Consider the following 19400-nt stretch of genomic DNA (forward strand, 5'->3'; position numbering starts at 1 on the left):
AAGAGACAGGAATGTGTCAATTCCACACAGGGTCCCCAGCAACACAAGCTAGCCTCGAACTAACTATGTAGTGGAGAATGGCCTTAAATTTCCAACTTCCTGCCTCCACACCAGGTGCTGGGCTCTCAGGCATCTGCATCACACTCGGGTTTGTTCAGCGTTAGGGATGAAGACCGTTAAGTCTCAGATCCTGGGATAAATGGCTTAGGTGCCTATATAACATTATCGATTCAAACCAGGCCTCCAGGTTATCCCAGCATCCCTCAGTCCTTACCGCTACAGGGTATGGCTGGCATCCCCTATCCTCTACCCCCTACCCCACCCGCCTGAACCAACTTTCTAGCCCGGGGACCGGGCTACCCCCTCCAGCCCCAGACACTCTTCCTCCCTATATAATCTAGTCATTTTAGTTATCTGTTCTTTTTTTTTTAACCTTGAAAATGGCACCTTTGAAGGTCAGGTACTGGCCTTGCACAGTGTCTGTTTCACCCAGGGCCTCATCAAGCTGTGGGTAATCCAAAGCACTTTGAGGATGAAGGGGTGAGTTTGCAAGAGAAGAGTAAATAATACTAAAGACAGGCAGACAAGCAGGAAAACCCCCATGCCAGAGCTGTACAACAGAGGTGCTGTTCCCAGGCAAGCTCCCTCTGTCACAGGATGGCGTTTCTCCCAGATGGCTCTACCATAGGATCTTAAGCAGCCCAGGCCTTGAGGAGGACTCTGGCTTTGGCTGGGACAGAGGATCAGGGATGAGACAGCTGTGTATCCACACTGAGGGCTCAGTCCTGCTCTCCTGCCTAAGCGTCACGTCCCTCTCCTACCTCTGCCTGGCCAAGAGATCCTCAGAGAATAAGTCATCTGAGATGCCTCTAGCTTTACACAATCCTTGATGGTTATTTCAACCTCAAAATCTGGAAGTCTGTGGGTTCCCTGAAGCAGAGTGCTATCCTTAGTGCCCAGCCCCCACCAAACTGAACCCCAGCGCCTGCCCTTCTCTCTTGATGGAGCTGTGACCCTGGCAATCCTGAGAGATCCCTGAAGATGGAGAACAGCCTTGTGCTTCCTCACCCCCCATCTGTCCCAAGTGCAGAAAACAGACACTCAGTAGTCTCCTCTGAACACAACTGGTACGAAATCAGAAGCATGAAGACAGTTATGCGTGGCAGTCTGGGAAAGGTGGTGATGAACGTGGGTTCTAGTCAGCCTCCCCATAAAAATTCCCAGGGATGTTCGTGTGGTTTCATGGGTCCAAGACACGCAGAATTTTAAATAAAGATGTGACTCAAGGTCTTCCAATTATCTTAATACCTAAATTGGATTGACCACCCTGCCAGTGAACTGATCATTAAGAAGATTGGGGGAAGGGCAGCAATAGAGGGAGAAACAATCAACTTGGTATTTGCATTTAAATATAGTTCTGGTATCTCATTGAGTCAATGCAATCTACTGAGGCTTGGTGGCTGGGGAAGGGCCAGGAGAGTGTGATTACCTGAGTCAGAATGGGTCCAGGAAATGGAGGTCAGCATCTCTCCAGAAAGGACAAAGGTGCCTTCATAATCACTAGACGACACTTCTAGAGGCTGCAGGACGAGAGCAGAAGGGAGACAGGATTAGACTAAGGGTTCAGAGAGTCCTCAGAGGCACAGTGCGCGTCCTCTCTGACCTGACCCCAGACACATGACACACTTCAGTGAAAAGCAGGTTGCCAGAGTGCCTCTCAGTTCTTGGATAGTTAGTGAAGGAGTGAGGCCTTCAGGATGGAGTGGTTTTGAAACTGCTTCAGGGGCACAAGAGGGCCCAGAAATTTGAAAATACATGCCATAGACATTGTAACATTATTTGATTTGCTACAAAAGCCATCCAGACATTCCTGAGACCCTTTTCTTTTATCATTGCTACTTCTGAAACACTTGTCTGTCTGAAGGAAAACTGCCAGAGGCCATGTGTTCAAGGCCAACCTCAAGCCACTGGGTAGCCTTAGTGTTCAGGCTGTAATGACCAGTGACTCTTTCTCATTAAAACACAGTCTCTCTGTTGCCGCCAGCAGCTACAGACGAGGCGGGGGGGTGGGGGGGAGGGCACATCTCTCTAGTATTATTAGGGACTAACTTGCTTAACCCACAAGTTAGTGGGTCATAGTTAATAACCCTGAACAATAGAAAAGTTGGCACAGGAGATGGCACCTAAGGTCTTAAGAATGGCAAATGAATGGATTCTCCAAGAGTGGTGTTATCCTGTGAGGGGTGGTGTGAGCATGTTAGGAAATGGTCATTACAGCCGTGGTTCTCAAACATAGCCGTAGAACAGCAGCATCTGAAGGTGTTTACTAGAAAGGTGAAAAATTCTAGCACTGCTCCAGGTTCTACAGACTTAAGAACGCTGGGAGGAGAGGGATGAAGGGCAGTGTTCTCATGAACCCTGTACGCGCGTCTGATCTTAGATCATCCATTCATCCATAGGCACTGATCCTGTTATTCAATAAAAATTCACCCTACTCACTTCACGTGTAAAACATAATTAAAGACAGAACACTGAGGAGGAAGGATTGAACAGGGAGGAAGAAGAAAGGAGAGGAGCTCCTTCGAAATGCATTAGCCACTCAGGAGGACACAAGCATCAAACACCAGAGAGTGGTTACCTCGCCACCTCCTGTTAGAGGGCTCTGGATAAGACACTTGTCTCTCTCTAGTTGGGGTTAGGATGAAGTGACTGATTGTTAAGACAATGGAAATAATTATGAAGCTTTAGATTAGAACGGGGCAGGTGGCAGGGAGATGGGTCACTAGAGTACCATGATGCTGTCTGTTCAAGTCTGGGGCCCCGAGTTCAAGCTCATGTAAAAAACTGGAATCTATGTAACGAGCTGGAAGCAGTGGTGGGCATCTGGGCTTCCAGCACACCTACTGAGATATGGGAGGCAGAGACAGAGGACTTGCCCAAAAGCTCTCAAGCTATCGAGCCCAGAGTGTGCTTCACAGCAGCAGAAAGAAGAGACCCTGTCTCAAATAGGTGAAAATCCAGAAAGCTGTTCTCTGACTTCCACTGTGTGTGCACGGATGGACACACACACACACACACACACACATGCATGCACACACATACTAGCATGCACATTCACACACCAAATAAATATTTTTTGTAATATCAGAATCCGAGTGCTGGGTTAGCACCTCAGTTGATAGTGTTTGTCTAGGCTCTGGGAGGTTCTGGTTTGATCCCCAGCACTGTGTAAAAACAGACATGGTGGCCCATGCCTATAATCCCAGCACTTAGGAAGTAGACACAAGAAAATCAGAATTCTAAGGTCATTTTTAGCTACATATCAAGTTGGAGGCTACCCTGAAATATATGGGATCGTCTCAAATAAATAAATTATTTAAATTAAAAAAAGAAAAACCTAAGTGGGACAGGCAAACACAGGCAATGCCCTAACTTGATTCTTTGAGATACCCAGTAGCCGCGTCTGGCTGATATATGAGGAACTTGAAGATCTGAGTAAATCAAGGTCAATTCCAAATACAGAGAGTTGGGACCAAGGGAGCCGTGGCTTCTAATCCCTGGGTAAAGGCTACACAGCCTGCACCCTTGGCTTATGCTTAGAAACCCTCGTCCTGTGAATGAGATAAAGATTTCTATGCCCAGTTTGGTTTTTAGATTTTACATTTTATATTAGACACTCTGCATTTTTTTTCCACAAGGGAGACTCTCAGCTGCTTCAAGGATTCTCAGCTCATGGTCCGCCCAGAAGGAACACAAAAGACAACGTTATGGCAGGCACAAGAATCTGGATGTCACTGCAGCCCAGGATGTTTCTGTCAAGGGGCAAAGTCCTGACACCTTCTTGACCTTAACATTATAAAGCATCCCAGGTTGACTGTGGTGTGCATCCGTCCCACCCAAAGCTAAACTAAACATAGATTCAACATCTCCAGTTGGAGAAACGGAACGTTTGTGCTCAGTTATTGCTCTTGCTTCCAGAACATGGACATAAGTAGAAGGTGTCATGGCTTCATTTCTTGATATTAGTTATCAATGATGGGACTGGATGCCACACCAAGGCTTCTATTGAAAATTTTAGAAATCAGAAAGAAGTATGAATCTCATCTTGTTCATTACGATTCTTCCTTCTAAACATGCAAATCATTATGAGTAAGGTCTGGATCCCCTACACTCTACACTTTTTATTTTTATATAAAAGAGGCATTAGAAAGGATGTGATGGCTTATCCTTATAATTGTGGGATGCTGAGCCAGAAGGGTTAGGGTAAAGAACTTGGCCCCCAAGTCTGACAACCCGAGTTCAATCTTGACAACCTACATTTAAAAAAAAGAGCCAGATGTGGTGGCACACATCTGTAATCCCAGCACTCCTGCAGGGAGAAGTGAAGTCTACAGTGAATCAGCAGTCAGCAATCAGCAGCAGAAACAAGAGATCTTGCCTCTAAACAGGGTGCAAGGAGAGAACTGACTCCCAGGAAGTTGTCCTCTGGCCTCTATACACACCCTGTGACATCCACACACACCAAACACATCTTTTTTTAAAAAGAAAGAAAAGAGAGACATTGACCTGTCTCACCTTTGTTCAAACTGAGATAAGAAAACAGATGAAGGTGCTGAGCAGATCAGAGCACACAATCTCGCACAGACTCTACTCTTTATTGAGACCTTGGGTATTAATTACCGATGTGGTATTACATTAGCCTTCGAAAATACAAGACTCAAATCTTCCGTATGCCCTCAAGACTCTCCCTTTCAGATGTTTGCAGATAGAGCAGTTTTGAGGAACCAACTTGGTATCAACCAAGCCATTTTCCCTAGAAACATTTCAAGGTAAATTCCTTCCTCAGAATTTTTTTTTTCCCGTCAGATGTTATGCCTCTGACCACAGCCAAGTATCCAGTTATCTTTCAACGGCTTCTGAGAGCACAGCTCAGCCTTCAGCAACACCGACATAGACGACGGTGATAATTTATCGCCTCTGCAGAAGTTTAGTCCCAGATGGACCATTTACTAATTTATTTCCATATGTAACTGACAGAGAGATTAATCAGGCTTCCAACTCAGAAACCTGAATTGTGTGCTATTCCCTAAACAGGCTAACTCTGGGAAAGAGGAAGCCGACATTTACATAGAAAGCTTGAAAGCTTTCCTTCAAAGCTACTGATACACACACACACACACACACACACACACACACTTTCTGAGACACCTCACTCCTGTTCACCTGGAGGCCTGACTCTTTGTTGTGGGCTTCACACGGCAGTTATGTTTGTTATAACTATGGGCAGACGGGAGACCAGAAACAATCCAAATGCCACCATTGGCCCCAGTGGCAGTCCTCTGTCCCTCCTTGTTTGCAAGGTCGGGGTCTCGGATTTCTGAAACCGAAGACCTCTTTTGGCCACGGCACCGGCACTGTGCCCAGCTGGCTAGGACAGCGGTACTGGAAAGTATGCGCTTTCTTTTTTCCACTCTTTTTAAGGGTCTAAACTTGACTTCAGCTGCTGTGTCCTCGTGGAGGTGACAGCTAACAGACTGTTAACTGTCCCCCTCCACTCACTTTTTGGTACACTTTTTTTTTTTTAATTTAATCCAATGATTTCAGCCTTCAGTGAAGGATCAACTAATGTCATTGCTGGATGGTGGTATCTGCAGAGGGAGGCAGTCCAGATGCAGGAACTGACTGGTATGCATAATGAAACCAAAGCCACGCCTTTCAAGGGTCTACAGACAGGACCATAGACACCCCCTCAGGTGGGCTCTGATGAATTCTGCCACTGGGGAAAAGTACCTTAACTGAGTTTGGCATAGTGATACCTGCCTATAACCCAAGCACCCAGAGGTAGAGGCTGGAAGATCATGAGTTCAAGGTCAATCTGGGCAACCCAGTGACCCACTATTGTAGCAAACAACAAAACCAAACAAACAAAAAAACCTGTTCTCTGCTTTCAATTGAGGAATGTTGCCCTAGGAAGGCCTTTTATCTACAGTTTTAGGATTTTACAAAAAGAAGAAAAACAACCAGCCACTTGTTACTATGTTTAGCTGGTGCCAAGCAGTAGGGAATTTGTAATTATCTGAACTTGAACAAATGAGTCCAGATGCTTGACGCTGTGACTGACACGGCCTCAGTGTTCTCTTTGATCAAAGCCCAAGCATTTGGAGATGGTCACATGAAGTATAGCTAGCTTTAAGTTTTAAGGACTTGGTTAAATACAAAAGTTGAAAACTGATCTAGGCGCTGTAAAATCTGCCAAAGTAGATTAGGCTATAACTAGCTGGGTGGTGGTGGTACATGCCTTTAGTCCTAGCACTGGGAAGGCAGAGGCAGGTGGATTTCTGAGTTCGAGGCCAGCCTGATCTACGAAGTGAGTTCCAGGCCAGTCAGGCTACACAGAGAAACCCTGTCTCAAATCCCACTCCCCACCACTACCACCAAAAGGCTACAACTGACCGTCTAATGCTCTTAGGGATTGAATGTACAATGCCCCCACAGTGTTTGAACATTTGGTCACCAGCTGGTGGCGCTCTTCAGAGAGGTTACAGAATCCTTAGGAGGCGGGGCATAGCTGGAAGAGGTGGGTCATTGGAAAGCTAAGAGCAGGCTTGAGGTCAATAGCCCATTTTGGCTTCTATCCAGGTCTCTGCTTCCTCTTTGAGGATGACGTTAGCATAGGAGGAGTTCCAGCTTCAGACTTCCAACCCCACGGAACGACTGCCTCCAAGGCTTCTCCATCACGATGCACCTCCTCAAACCACAAGCCAAAATAAATCCCTCCTCCTTTAAGTTCCTTCTTGTTGGATACCCGGCACCCATGAGGAGAAAGGTAACGCATCCCAAAAGCTCACTCTGTAACTCAGGATGACCTAGCCCTTCTGATTCGCTGAGAGCCAGTGAGCTGAAAACGGGATTACACTATGGCTGGCTTGTGTCTCTTTATTCTTATGAAAGAGTTAGAACAAAGCAACATGGATCTCATACACACACACATACACACACACATACACACACACAGACACACACACAGACACACACGATCCATGATATATATATACAATAAAATATTTCTAGGTAATTAAAAAAATATAAACATGCTGAATGCTAGATGGGTCCATTCTAGCATGCTAGAATGCTAGATGTGTCCCCCTCGGAAAAAAAAAGTGGAGCTGGCCATCCTGAGTTGTTCTTTGTTCATTTGCAACTGAGTCCCGGTGAATGAGCCCAAGGTTTCCGGGACCCTTCCAACCTACATGAGGCCAAACCTCATGTGAACTATCAGACCAATGGCACTCAGTCCCTCTAGTGGCAATATCCTGCACCTATCCCAAGGACCCCTGCCAGGGAAGTCAGCCTCTATGGGCTCCAAAGCCAGGCTGGCGTCTAATTCCTCAACTGCAGTGAGAACTGGAGGGAGCAGAAGACTCCTCCCAGAACCAACCTGCCTTTGGTGTGAGCCACCATGGATGGGTAAGTTTCCCCATGAGAGACACAAACGTCCCTCCCGACTCGGGGCTGCTGAGACTGACTGCATGGGCACGCATAGATTTAGAACTCATTCCATTCGGGACCATAAGAAGGCAGGACCTATCTACCCACTGGGGTGTTGCTTCTGCCAGGCTTCAAATCCCTAGTTTATAATTCAGAACCTGTTCCAGCTCTCCACATGCCCAGGTGTTCGGCAGCTCGGAGTCCCCCAGAGGTGGTCCCTTAACATCTATTCAAATAATTACTATGAGGGATAATATGCAATAGGAGCTGTAGATCATCTCCTGTGCACATGAAAAAAAAAAAGTCTCATACGGACCCAGAGCATCAATACATCACATTTTGAAAAAGCTCTCCTAAGGTCAGAAAACTAACCTTCAAACGGCTAGATTATCTCACATGACCGTTCTGTTTTGCTTTCTCTCCACTGGTGCAAGATTAATAAAACCAGAGTTATAAGGTAAATGTAAGTTTAAGCAGAATAACGAGCACAGAGGAAAATATTTTGACATCAAAAACTCAGTATAAATTAGCTATAACATACTTGAAAGCTCCTGTAGCCATAACGTGCACATTGAAATCCATTAACCTAACACCTGGGCTGCTATTCAAAAGCAGGTTCCCGGCAATGTAAATAAATGGCCATTCCAGCACTCCTCCTAAATTACTGTACAATTTGGTCGCGGAGTCGCAAGCTCACACAGTCTATCGTCTGTGCTTGGCTGCTCTCAAGCCACCACTGAAGTCATCTCAGGCTACAATGTGGCGGCATAATATAAACAGAGACCAGCAAGGAAGACTAAAAAGTAACCGGCAATGTCAAAGATAAACCAGGGTCATCCAGGAAAGAATGGAGATATTTTATATAAGCACTCTGAAAAGACAATGGAGCCCCAGCCCTCCTTTAACTGTACCCCTAATTAGGCTTCATGCTCCCCACCTGATCATTTTTATATAAAAAGCAATTTCCACAACCAGACATTCAAAGACCTCAGTCGCTGTGAAACTCAGCAGCTTATGCTAAAAATTCTGTTGTACATCACATCTGCTTAAAGACTCAGCTATTTTTCAAACAAGCCTTCCATTCTTATCCATTATCATCCCTCCAAAATATTAGCTTCACTGTCCGCACCGCCCCCTATGCCATTTTCTTACCTCGGTAACTCACATTTGTTTCCTTTGATGATATTGACCCAAGCAAGGGCAATTGTTTGACTGGAAGCTTGCAACTTTCAACTTTGCTGTCATGCAAAAGGGAAAAGCCACAACCCCTGACACACTGCTCTGCTGAGCTCTACATGTCTGAACCCACCCCTAGATTTTAAATTCTTTTACACTTACTTAATATAGTGCGTGCTGCCTGTCCGCTGATGCGATATCAGAAACCTGCAAGCTACTATTTCTGCAACTGTGTCACTGTAGATAGTCTGAAACATGTACGTAGCTGTTGCCATGGAAACAAACACAGCTAGGGTAGAGTGCCACGCTGTGTTAATTCCTTCACCCATGAACCCCAGGGGAATGCTAACATTCATCTTCTTTCTCCTGTCGTCTCACACTGCTTTAATATTTTTTTTTTTAGTGTTATCAAATGATGTACTTAAACACATATGGCACACCTGGAAATACGGATGGCTGAAGTGAGCCATGGTACCAACCCAGCCTGCCGGGTGCCTGCTGAAGGTGGTGCAGCTCTGCAACGGATCTTTCCTCTCACTTTTCCTGGGAGGAAAGGAGAACTTTCTCTCCCTTCTATAATGACATGGGGGAGAGCCTCTTGTTTCACCTAAAAATGGTGACCAAGGAAGTGCCCTCGATAAAGATATCAGCAGATCTGCCTTTCCGATCAGCTCTGTGACAGGTAGAGGCAGACCTCGAAAACTTTCTGTCCATCTGCTAGCACAAGGGACTAACCCCAGGGCCTTGTGCACACCTAGTAAGCTCTCTCCCACTGAGCTACATCCCCAGACTCGAGACCTTGCAAACTTTCTGCAGTAGATCCAAACTAAGAGTTATAATTTGTGCACAGAGGCTCCTAATTAGGCAAAAGCTGAAACTCTCGGCAACGACTTCATTCCAGTGGGTCTTTGTTCTTAAACCCAGATCAGAGGTATAAGAATTCGTGACAGAGTGACCAGCTAGAACCTTGGTCACCCAACAGACTGGGATGGCCCTGTAATCTCTGTGAGTTCCCTCCTTGTGCTTCAGGTTCAGATCCCTACCCTTATCAATGCTCAGACCCATGGAGAAAAATCCAAACACCTTCATTATACCTACAAGCCAAAATGGGCATTGAACCGCCTTCCTATTATTCAAATGGGCCAGTTGCTTTAAATATTGGGGTTATTCTCATCACGGTAGACAAAAATAAGCTGTTGAAAATCTTAATTACATCCTATCCCTTGGGCTAGTTAATAATATTCAATCTAGATGAAAATGGCCACATTTTAGATTTGCATGCTGATGGGCCTCACTTGAATACCATTTCCCCACTAAACAATCAATTGGAGGCTTTAAGAGCACAGCTCCGTGACCCTGAACTAGCATGTTTGAAAGAAACCACTACTTTATCGGCAGGGATTATGGTAAAATGATCCCATAAAAGATGAGCAAATTTTCCCATTACTTTCCTAAATTGAATCATTCTTGGCTGTTTACTATGATAATAATGATCATCTCATCCCTAAGATAAAAGCAAAACAGAAAATAGATACATACACCTTACCAGTTAAGGGAATATGTCACTTTTCCAAAAGCCTTCTTAAAATAATGTCAGGAGGAAGGGTCTAGGGAGATGGCTTAGTGGGTAAAAACACTTCCCTGCACACGCCTGGCAACCGGAGTTTGATCTCCAGAACTCACAGAGAAAGCCAGATGGGGTAGTGCCTATCTGTAAGCCTGGCACTCTTACAGTGAGGTGAGAGACAGAGACAGGACAATCACTCAGAAGCTCACAGCCCAGCTGGTCTGGAGGACATGGGAGAAACAGCAGAAACAACAGAGAGATCCTGTCTTGAAACAAGGTAGAAGTCAAAAGTGAACTCCTGAGAACTGACCTCTGACCCCCGTGTGGGGCTGTCCCCATTCCTCTAACAACACCGAACATCTTTACCTAGGATATCACATGTGACCGTGAACAGAGTCTCATGAACTAGGTAGGTCTTCTCTGACCTAATCGAATGCTCACTCCATGGCTGTGCAGTCCTCAAGTGCAGCGACCAGGGGGCTGGCTATTTTATAACCACAGTAACCCTGCTCACAGGAGGAGAGATACCAAGTGTCAGGTTAAATGGTTTGAGGTTACCTGGGGCCGATGGTTGAGGTTCAATTCTTCTTTGCCCTTACTTCACCTAAGGGCTGGAGAACAGGGCTCATCTGTTAGCTGAGTTGGGCACTCCTGATCAAGAAGACCAGCCAGGCTGTCTACTCTCAACTTCATTCCCAGGAGTTCCAGTCTCAGGACAGACATCAGTCCTCAGAGAGGAGGGCCTTGTGGACCCCTGGGACTGTGAAGCTGAATGAAGCGTTGACAACAAGCAGCAGTAATGACTCGGTAAAGCTCCCAAAGGGAATCTGACATCCTAGGCTTATATTGTAGACCAGTTCCTTGTGGTGTGGTGACCCTCAACTATAAAATCATCTTGTTACTCTACAACTGTCATTTTGCTACTGTTATGAATCGCAGTGGAAATATCTGATATGCAGAATATCTGATTTGTGGCCCCTGAGAAAGGGTCATTCGGCTCCCAAAGGGGTCTCGACCCATAAGTTGAGAACCAGTGTTGTAGGCTGTCATAGACTTCTTAAGACTGAGTAATATGCCCTCGTGTGGAGGTACTGCATTTTGCTTACTAAGTCATGGGTCAGTAGACATTTAGGTCGCGTCCATATTTTCACTATTGTGAACCATGCTGCCATGAATACGGATGTGTAAATACCTTACTGACACCCTGCTTTCAGGTCATTGGGATATACACAAAAGTGAAGTTGATGCAGGAAATCTAGTTTTAATTTTTGTTTTTGAACAATCACTCTCATGTTATCCATGGCAGCTGTACCACGTATATCCCCACAAACAATGCACCAGGCCTCCGATCTGCCCATACCCTCACCAGTGTTTGGTATGATGTGTTCCCTGGAGTGTTTGATTTTATTCTGTTGACAGTGACTCTAAAAGGATGGGGTAGAATTCAGTTTTGATTTACATTTCCCTGTTTGTCCCTTGTCACATGTTTATTGGCTACTTACATATCTTTGAAAAAATGTCTACTCATGTGCTAGGTCTATATTTTTATATTGTATGTATTGTATGTGTGCGTACCATAGCTCACATGTGTAGCTCAGAGAGAAGCTTGTGGGAGTTGTGGGTCTTGGGGGAAAACTCAGGTGGATCTGGGGAATTGAACTCAGTTCATCAGGCTTGCTGGCAGATGCCTTTCCCCGCTAAACAATCTCACTAACCGTTAGTCCCCTTTTTGAATCAGATTGTTTATTTTGCCTGCTGAGTTTGGGGAGCTCTCTCTATATCTCTGAGTGCATCCCCTCTTTAGATGTTCTGCAGATGTGTCCCCATCCTGGGGTGACATCTAATTTGTCTGTCTTTTCCATACTCATGGCCACCAGATCAGGAAGAGCCCATTTCCTCATGACATGGGTTGTTCGCTTCCTTGTCCTACATTGCTCTGGGCATCAACACTAACTGGAGTTGGCTATGCCATCTTTGGGTGGCAAGAGTTCTTCAGGTCGGTTAGTCAGTCCATGAAGCAGTAGAGTCGTGATTATGGGCAATATTCTGGGAGGAAATGCAAGATGCTGGTGGGAAACCTGATATCTTCACAATAGCCCAATCAAGGTCAGTCACTGGATCGTCCATGACAATATCTTAATACAAATTACAGAAAAAAATTCAGGAATCAGGCTCTTGAGTCAGCCTGGTACAAATACTCAGGACTTGGCTAGGTCACGAACTTTTCCACGTTGATAGAGTCAGAGGTGTTCCCAGAATCTATAAAATAGCATGGGGGTGTGGGTGAGTCACCCTGGGGAAAAGACCCCACAAGGTGACTCCTAAATCCTTCCCTCTACACTATCTTTCTCTCAGGCCTTCTCTCCTTCCTTGATGGCCACCAAGATCTCAGATGCCCTTGTCATTGTGCCGAGTGGCCTGGCTCTCATGGTTCCCCCCGGTTCTGATTCACATGTAATATGTCAGGGGCTGAGGAACCAAATAATGGAGCTGATTAGAATTTTGTCAGTCATACAGACAGACAGAGAAACAGAGATACAGAGCGAGACAGAGAGAGACAGAGAGAAGGAGGAAAATCTGGGCTAGAAAAGTGTCTCTGAGAATACAGGTGGGGACTTTTGGCTGCTGCTAACTCCAGGTCATTATCCTAAAGCCAGGCTCTTACTGTGAGACTGGCCTACCCTTTTAAGCCATTTGCATGTTCTCTACCTGCGTCTTTTTTGATATTTTGTTTCTTCCCTCACCTCTTTGGCATTTGTTTGTGAGCACACCAGGCTGTTATTACATTTCAGTTTACACTTAGTTTTAATTCTTAAGCTAAATTCATTTTTTTCCCTCCCTTAGCTAGTAACAATGAAAGCAAAACCGCTCGAAATGAAAGTGGGTTTCTGGTGAATTGGCTCATAGGCAAACCCACACTGAGAGCTGCTTTTGAGGGACCTATTACATCTAATTTTTATTTCTGAGGTTGTGAGAATTGTCATGAAAAGTAAAACTTAGTCTCACTAAAATACAGACTCTCAAGTCATTTATGTCTCTCCCCTTTCGTCCTGTTTGGTGGTTCACAGAAATTCCAAAGCTAAGGCTCTGGCTGCTGCATGGGAGGTCACCTGGGAGGTCACGAGAGGTCACATGAGAGGTCACATGGGAGGTCACATTGCTTCCTCTGGCCATTTCTTTTCACTATGAGGCAACTTATGGAAGTGCCAGGGAGTGAGCCACTGGCAAGCTCACAATGCAAACCAAATGTTAGAATATTTGAGGAACTACTCGTTCTGTCTGTCTATCTATCTCTCTATCTCTCTATCTCTCTATCTCTATCTCTATCTTTCTCTCTGTGTTTTGAAGTCTTTGTGAATGAGATTTTGTGTGTATGCAGATATGTGTGCTCACATGTGTGCAGGTACACATGCACATGGGTATTTGTCCATATTAAGGTCAGCCTCAGGTGTCCTTGTGTGGGTTTTTGTCATTGTTCCTTGGTTTGGTTGTTTTGTTGTTCTTTTTTGTTGTGGTTTTTGTTTACCAAGTCAGGGTTTTTCTGTGTAGCCCTGGCTGTCCTCGAACTCGATTTATAGACCAGGCTGGCCTTGAACTCAGAGATGTCTTGTCTCTGCCCCCCAAGGCTTGGGATTAAAGGCTCCATCTTAATTGTTTGAGAAAAGGACTCTCATTGGAATCTGGGGGCTCACTGATTTGGTTAGACTAGATGGCAGCCAGGCTCTAGGGAATCCTCCTGACTCCTCTTTCCAGTGGTGGGACCCTATGTACACGCCACTGTATCTGTCATTTACATGGGTGCAAGAGATCAAACTTGGGTCTTCATGCCTGCACTGTCTCCCATAGGTGCTTGGGGGGTGTTTTAATAGAGGCCAAATAGCACTAGCTTAAATCAAAATGTTTGCTTGATTACTCCTGACACATGAGCCCTACTGTGTGACAGGCAGTCTCAGGCAGTGGGGACACTAGCACAATGAAGGCACAAAGACTTTCTGCTTTGCTGTGGTGCTAGTCCCGTCTCTCAGATCTACATGGGCATAGGTAGCTTGTGTAGAGCAACTGGTTTCTATGGTTCCCGCCTGTTCTGATTCACATCTGATTCACATTAACAGGGGGCCGGTCCTCGGTCTCATCAAAAGCAAGATAGAAGGAGATTGTGAACAACCTGTTCCTTCTTCCTTTTCAAGGCATAACCCAGAGGCTGTCCCCATGTCCAGTCATCAGAAACGAAATTACGTCACCCTACTGTCACCAGTAGTTGGCCACTTAAATTTCATGGGTTCTGCTAATGAAAAAAAAAAAAAAAAGTAGGAGCCACACAGGGACAACTGGCAGGAAGTGCATGAAGTATGTGTTTCAGAAAGCGACGGCTGGGGATGGAGCTCAGTGGGCAGAATGCTCGCCTAGGATGTAGATTTGCCCTGGCTCCATCCTCAGCATCCCATAAGCTAGGCATGGTCCTGTCTGCCTGGAATCCCTGCACTGGAGAGTCAGAGATGGGAGAGTCAGGAGTTCAAGCTCATCTTTGACCACACAGTGAGTTCAAGGTCAGTCTGGACTACAGGAGACTCTGTCTTGAAACTAACACGTGAAAGTTTATGAACAGAGACAATAAAGCACTACATTCAGGAGGGATCTATTTCATCCACGGGGCACAAACAGCAACGAGAATGGGGCAGGCGCTGCAAGAGTTCTTCATTATGTCTTTCCATGGCTTTGTTTATTTGTTTGCTGGTTTGTTTGTTTGTTTTCAAGACAGGTTTGACTGTGTAGCCCTGGCTATTCTGGAATTCACTCTGTAGACCAGGCTAGCTTCAAACTCACAGAGATCTGCCTGTTTCTATCTCCTGAGTGCATGGATTAAAGGCATGTGCTCCCACCACCCAGCCCATGTTTTATTTTGAGGCAGAGTCTGGAAAGATGGCTCTGAGGTTAAGAGGTCCTGCTGCTCTCGAACAGGCCCCCAGGCTTGATTCTTAGCATCCAACGTGGCAGCTCACAACTGTGGGTAACTCCAGTCTCAGGAGATCCTAGCCTTCCTAGCCTCTTCCAGGACTAGGCATGTGCATGGTTCACAGACGTATATGCAGGTTCAACACTCATACACATAAAATGGAAATAAATCTTAAAAAACTATCTGAGGTGAATACAGCAGTATGCTGAGGTCTGAGGTGGCTGGAGGGCAGCTACGTGGTGCTCTGTGTTACAAAGGCCACATTTTAAAATATTGCAGAATTTTGCATTATTCTCAACTGCCCTAATGCAAACTCAGTGTGTCCTCAAAATGTGTTCAATACATCCTGCTAAGAACTCTCAGAAATGAGTGTCCCTGACTTCTTAACAGGCTTCTGTCTTCAGCAGTTCCCAAGACCACTGCATTTTACAATAGGCAATGCTATGAAGACAGTATATATCAAGAATATAAAAAGGGCGTCATCTATGGAGAGGGGCCTGAGAAGTACAGTGCCTCATGAGAGAGCATTCCAAGGTCTACGAAACCCTCTGGCTACCAGTGACCTGATGAGACCCTCACCTGGTCCAGCCTGCCGTCAAGGTCCATTTACGGTGTCCATACTCGCAGAGGTCATTCTAAATAGATACATTCAGGCTCACTTCCTCTGAACCTTAGGAAAACTCATCCGATAAAAGCCTCCTTTTATTCCTCCTAAAATGCACAGCAATCTACCCAGCATGATGGTTGGTCTTCATTGTCAGTTTGACTGGATTTAGAATCACCATGGAAACACACATCTGGATACACAGCTATGAGGGCATGTCTAGAAAGGTTTAACTGAAAAAGGATCACCTATCCTGAATGAGGGAGGTACCACCCCATGGGCCAGGGTCCCAGACTCACTAACACTGGGGTCTCAGACTTAACAGGAAGGAGCCAGCAAGCTGAGCCGCAGTCTTCGTCACTGTTGGCTGACTGGATTCGATGTGACTGGCTGCTTCACACTCCTGCTGTCACGCCTTCCCCAGAATAATGGACGGTTCCCTCAAATCCTGAAGTTACTTTCCTGAGGCATCTTGTCCGGGAACAAGAAAAGCGATCAATACAGCCAGTAAGAAACAAAAGCAGAAAGAACACCCACAGAAAGAGCACCCACAAATTAAGCTCAACTGCCAGTGGCAAGAAAATGGAGTCGCAGCCAGGTTGTGGTGGTGCTCGCTTTTAATCCCAGCACTTGGGAGGTAGAGGCAGGTGGATGTCTGTGAGTTTGAGGGCAGCCTGGCCTACAGAGTGAGTTCCAGGACAGCCAGGACTATACAGAGAAACCCTGTCTCAAATCCTTCCACCAGAAAGAAAGAAAGAAAGAAAGAAAGAAAGAAAGAAAGAAAGGAAGGAAGGAAGGAAGGAAGGAAGGAAGGAAGGAAGGAAGGAAAGAAGGAAGGGAGAATAAGAAAAGAAAGAGGGAAGGAAGGAAAGACAGTAAATGGAGTTGTATTTCTAGACCCAAATTTGAGTAGACTGAGAGGGTGTGTCAGGTCCAGCCATGGTCTCCCTTATTGAAAATTAGCTAAGAACCCCTCAGTAACAGTATTTCTTCAACATTATCAAAATGTAAATGAACCACTATGCTACAAAAATAAAGACAGAAAGAAAAGAAAGAAATACATACAGCTGGTTTCTATCTGAATGCAGAACACCATTTCTTTTTTAAAAAAAATTATGAACGATTTTTTTCATCTCTCACATTCAGTTAGTATACAGTTGGCATTTTGAAAATGCAAACCTGATGTGGTTTTGGAATTCATTGAAGCACATTGGAAGACATCTGAGTGGAGGGGGGGGGGCGGGGATTCTAGCCATATGCTGCTGGTGCATGGATTTGAATATTTGAAAGGTAATCTAGAAAAGAGAATGCTTCCAGCTCGCCTTATCAACAACAGTTGTTCGTAGCAACCACACGTTCTATAGCTCGAACCACGTCCGCATGTGTGAGACAACTACACGAGGAGTCAGGGGCTGGCCTCCCATGGCAGCCTAGCTAGGTCAAGTGTGATTTTCGCTAGGCTACTGGACATAGAACTCAGTGGTTCTCTTCGTCACTACTAAGGGAGGGATGGTGGCTCTGGTCACACTGGGTGTATTCACAAAGAAGAGATTTTCTAAAAAAGAAAAAAAAATTCAAGTTTGGTGACCATGGATGAAAAGCTGCAGGACCATTCACAATGGCTGCCTCCAAACCGACCAGCAACGCTGTGAAATCAATCATCCCTCCTATCACGCCCATCGGATCCGCTGCTTGCTTCTTTCTGTTTATCTGAACAGCCACAAAGGAAATGAGCAAAGCCAAGCCCACGGCAGGGATTCTCCCCCTGGGTCTGACACTTGTGTGCACCCAGAGAGGGATGGGAGGAACCCCTGTAACAGAACTAGGAAGGTTCCCTGTCAGAGCTCTTCAGTCCTGCCCATCTGTCCCCGGGGCAAGGCCTCTAACTGGGTCATTCCGTCAGAGACCACACAAAAAAAAGTGTGGTCATGTGCATGGCTAATCCTTTTCCTTGCTTGCAGAGGGCACTGACTCACAGAAGACCAAACTCCATCGGATTACACTGGCTCACTCACCAAGCCACATGTCCGAGACTCAAACCGCCATAAGTACAGGCTGTTGATGTCACCACAAAAGAGTCCAAATACTGAGCACTTTGCTTCCCATGCTTGGGGAAAAGGGAAGTGAATGTGGACTAGTGACAGAGCAAGGCAACCTGACCGCCACATTGGTGAGGGGCTTTGGTTTTGGATCTGACCTGGCCACAGTTCTCAGTGGGCAAACACCTCCACCAGCGCAGTGAACAGGGGCATGTGCTCATCCCTGAAGGACACAGAAGGGAATGATTCCAGGATCATGGCTCTACACTAGAAGGCTGGCATGTCTGCTTCAGTCCTCTCTAGCCGCCACTGTTACCCCACTTCTCCCCTTGACCTCATCCTACATCGGAAACAAACTAGAACCTCAGGTCTAGGGGGAGTCTGGGAGCTGAGGCTTCAGAGAGAGCCTCTTTTTGGGATGACATTTTCCTAAGATGACACGTGGGACTCTACTCCTCCTACAAAGCACACTTCTTCTAACAGCATCTGTAGCCAGGGACCCATGTGACTTCTCCTCTGACCCCAATTAATTCAACTACTAATCCAGAGCCCCTCTCTTGGATCCAGAACCCAAAGTTCTCCGAGACCTCCTGAGGCAGACAGATGAATCTGTGATAAAGCACACACATCTTCGCCAGGATAGCAGCATCTGAGATCTGGAATGGTCTCCATCTCAGGCAGTGAATTACAACAGAAAGCGTGGGGAGATGTGTGATACATGAATTACCTCCCGATGGGGTTTTGGCCCCGCTGGGTTGTGATAGCCAGATCTTTTATCTGAAGCCTAACAAAGTATGGGCAACACTGTTATTGTTCTGATGGCGGTGTCTGCTTGGCTCGAGGTCACCTCACCAACCACTGTCCCCAACCCATCTGCCTTAAGTGGCATGGGCAGCAGCTGATAGAACACCCAGTGAGGTGACTCCAGAAAGTCACCCTCAAAGCACAGCTGTGAAGATCTGAAGCACACTAGACCACAGGCAGCTTACGTGGAATTCCGGGGTGGTAACGTCAGGAGCTGCTGGACAAGGGAAAGCACTATCAAGTTGCCCCATGGATAGAAGGCGGCAGTGACAAAGGAGGACTGCCTTCTGTGACAGTCCTTAACAAGCCAGGAAACACTGGAGACATTTGAGAATTTGACCACATCTAGAAACCAAGGCCCAATAATCACTCAAGACTGGAGCGAATGCTTGGCCAAAACAGTCTTTCTATTGGATTATAAACCACACATCATTTTGTCTTAACTTTACTCTAAGGGGAAACTCTAAACACAGTCTGAAAGATACAAACTCTAACTTTATTTAGGTCATGCTGCTGACATACACTTATAGAGGGATGTGTGTGGCTAACTCAGAAACAGAAAGGGAAGACTAACGCCTTGCCGGTGTCTCTGCTTCAAGTAATCCATGCGTTTATAACAGACACCTAAGGCTGCCCTCTGACCCCCTCATGAGCACAGTGGTGTACACACACTCACATGTTCATTCACACAAACGTTCACATGCAAAAACACTCATACACCCTCACGCAAGGCTGTGCCAGTACATAGTGACGTAAGCTCAGAGATCA

The 19400-nt window shown here is 45.9% G+C and overlaps 1 protein-coding gene across 2 annotated transcripts in view; it reads right to left on the reverse strand.

Moving 5' to 3' along the window:
• The window catches only part of Foxn3 (forkhead box N3), a 364395-nt gene that overhangs the window by 257042 nt on the left and 87953 nt on the right, over positions 1-19400 (reverse strand). For both annotated transcript variants that reach the window (XM_028777274.1, XM_028777272.1), the window contains exon 2: positions 1490-1580. The gene's annotated coding sequence lies outside the window, so the exon portion shown is untranslated. The remainder of the gene's footprint in view (positions 1-1489; positions 1581-19400) is intronic.

This window comes from Grammomys surdaster, unplaced genomic scaffold, assembly GCF_004785775.1.
Source record: "Grammomys surdaster isolate TR1022 unplaced genomic scaffold, NIH_TR_1.0 279, whole genome shotgun sequence".
Classification (NCBI taxonomy): Eukaryota; Metazoa; Chordata; class Mammalia; order Rodentia; family Muridae; genus Grammomys; species Grammomys surdaster.